The following is a 3,204-nucleotide window of genomic DNA, read 5'->3' on the forward strand; positions in this document are numbered from 1 at the left end:
CATTCTATTTTTGGGCTCATTCCTGTCACAAATCCATATTTGCTGACTATCCTTCCTTTTTCATTGTTTCCAACTTTCATATTCCAATCACTGCTTCAGCTTTGGTTGTTGATGCATATATTTGGATAATAGTCATGTTAACTGGTCTTATTTTTGTGCATATGGATAATATCCTATCACTCACAACACTGTACTGAGGATCGAATTTGAAATTGTCTTTTGAACTAAGAATGAGACACCTTTCTTCCTTTGTTTTCTATTCAAGGCATAGTATTCTTTGTCTGATTCAACATGGCCAAAGCCAGCCCATCTCATTTCACTAATGTCTAAAATGTTGATGTTAACTCATTCCATTTCCGTTTTCATAGTTCCTAGTTTTCCATCATTTATACTTCATACTTTACATGTTCCAACTGTTAAAGAATGTTTGCAGCTGTTTCTCCTAATTTTCATGGACTTTTAATCTGGGCTTTATCTCTAATACTATAACTATCCATATTTCTATACAGTTCATAGGATTTCAGAGGCCTCTTATTTCAGAAGTGAGTGACTAATCCTTCTTCCTAGTCTGTCTTGATTTGGGAGCTCTACTAAAACCTGTCTACTGTGGGTGACTCTTCTGGCAATTGCATATGGATTAGTGCAGCCTTTAGCATCACAGTACACACAAGTTACCTCCATAGAGGAAACTGACAGACAAGCACATAGACAGGGAACTGCCAGAACTTCAAGCTGTATTCAGAAGAGGTCAGGCGCCAGGGGTATCACTCTCAATGTCAGATGGATCCTGGTTGAGAATAAAGAATGCCAGAAGAATGTCTATTATAAAGAATGCTTTATTGACTATGTAAAGGCATTTAACTGTGTGGATCATGACAAGTTGTGACTAACATTGAAAAGAATGCGAATCCTAGTATACTAGGATTATGCCTTACAATTTCATCACAAATACCGTCCATATCTCTTTCTAGACCAAGATACTATTGTGACAAAAGAAAAAGGGAACATGTCATGGTTTAAAATTAAGAAAGGTGTGCATTCTTCCTTGTTTGTCTTGATCTGGATTCTCTACTAAAACCTATCCACCATGGGTGACCCTTCTGGTATTTGACAAACTGGTGGCAAAGCCTTTAGCAACAGAACACCTCAAGTTACCGTAATACAGCAAAAAGGCAGACAAGTACTGTACTCATTAGAATAATGATAAACAAGCACAAATACAGATATCCAAATAAAAGCTCAGAGACAAGAACTTTCCTTTAAAATGGACACAGAAAGAAAACATTTTCTAAAACTGGTACCAGAAGTTTGGATTTGGAGTGTCCTAAATTGTGAGAGCCATCTATCTGTCAGTTGTATTGGGGAAATGATTAGTGAATGAGGAAAAAGACCTTTAATGAGATGGATTGGCATAGTGACTGAAACAATGGATTTGAGCATGGTATAGATTGGGAGGAAGGGTCAAGTTTTGGGTTACTATGATTCTGTTATGATGAAAAATGCTACATCCATATTTAAAAAAGACTCAACAATTTGTGGTATGCACATGACAGAATTTTGTTTGATGAAAATTAAAAGGATTAAAAGTACTTACTGAAGAAGACCAAAGATCTCAAATACCTGCGCATCAAGGAAAAAAAATCTCACCATTTCAAGCCACTTTCTATGAAGAAATCAATTCTGAGACAGATTGACTAATTAGTAAGATTAAAATTAAAATTATTTGCACTCACTCACTCATTGGTATTGAGTCAGAACTGACTCAATTTCCAGCTGACTGAACCTCTAGTGAATTCTCAGAGGTTTTAAATAGTACTAGAGGAAATTGTACTCTTTTTCTAAAGGAGGCTTGGTGAATTTGAATGACCAGAATGCCACTGCCTTTGAGTTTATAGTGCAGCCAACTATAGACTACATCAAGTTATTTAATTCAGAAAAAATAACATACTGTTATACAGTACTATTTTATCCTAATGATGCAGGTGTATTCTTTCAAATTAAAATATTTTTATTATTTCAGAAAGAGATGGGATGGGAGGAAAAGCTCATGGTTCAAGGCCATGAGCTGTTCTGTGTCATCATCTCCAAGAGACCTAATCCCATTTCTCTAGTGACTCTAGTCAATCCACCTCATCCTGTGTCTTCCCCTCCTACACTCCTCCTCCACCCTTCCAAGTATGGTGTCCCTCTCCACGGACTTGTCCCTCTTGGCTACATGCCTAAAGGATGTAAGATGGAGCTTCAAAATCTTTGCCTTCAGGGAGCAGATGGTTTAATCTTTGTCGGGACAGACCTGTTTATTCTCCTGGCAGTTCATATTGTGCTCAATACTCTTCTTCAGCACCACATCTTAAAGGTATCAATCCTTCTGTCATTTTTAGTTATTGTCTAGATTTCTGATATCAAGTAATTATGAAGATCATGGCCTGGATCAGGTGTGCCTTAGTCTCCAGACTGACATTGTTGCTTTTCAGTACAACAAAATTCAAAACACAAAACTGCTGTATTCCAGTTGGATTCAGACAAGACTGTGAAAAAAGCAAAGTCATTTCCGATGTCAGATGGATCTTGACTGAAAGCAGAGAATGCCAGAAAGATACTTTCTTTGTTTTATGGACTATGCAAAGGAATTTTACTGTGAGGATCATAATAAATTATGGATATAAGAACTTCAGAACACTAAATTGTGCTCTCATGAAACTTGTACTTATATCAGGAAGCAAAACATGAGTGTATCACATGGTTTAAAACTAAGAAAGTGGTGAATCAAGGTAAAAATCTCTTCTCTATAATTATTCAAGGGAGACCTGGTGATTTAGTGAAAAGAGGCTGTGGCATGAGGAATATAGCTGATGATGTCAGATGGATCCTGGCTGAAAACAGAGAATCCAGAAGAATGTGTATATGTGTTTTGTTGACTTTGAAAAGGCATTTGACCATATGGATCATAATAAACTATGGCTAACATAGAAAAGAATGGAAATCCTAGAACGCTTAATTTTGTTTATGCGAAACATACATAACACAAGAAGCTGTTGTCTAAACAGAGCAAGAGAATACTGCATGGTCTAAAATCATGAAAGATGTACATCAGCCAGAGCCTAGATCAATGGCACCTAGACCACCATCCAGGCCCCCAGCTTCATCAGTATTGGCTACTGGTCCTGCACAAAATACCAGAGGAGCCCTTCAAAGAGGCCCCCC

Source organism: Elephantulus edwardii, unplaced genomic scaffold (assembly GCF_000299155.1).
Source record: "Elephantulus edwardii isolate Elephantulus edwardi_28Jun2011 unplaced genomic scaffold, EleEdw1.0 scaffold00012, whole genome shotgun sequence".
NCBI classification, from domain to species: domain Eukaryota; kingdom Metazoa; phylum Chordata; class Mammalia; order Macroscelidea; family Macroscelididae; genus Elephantulus; species Elephantulus edwardii.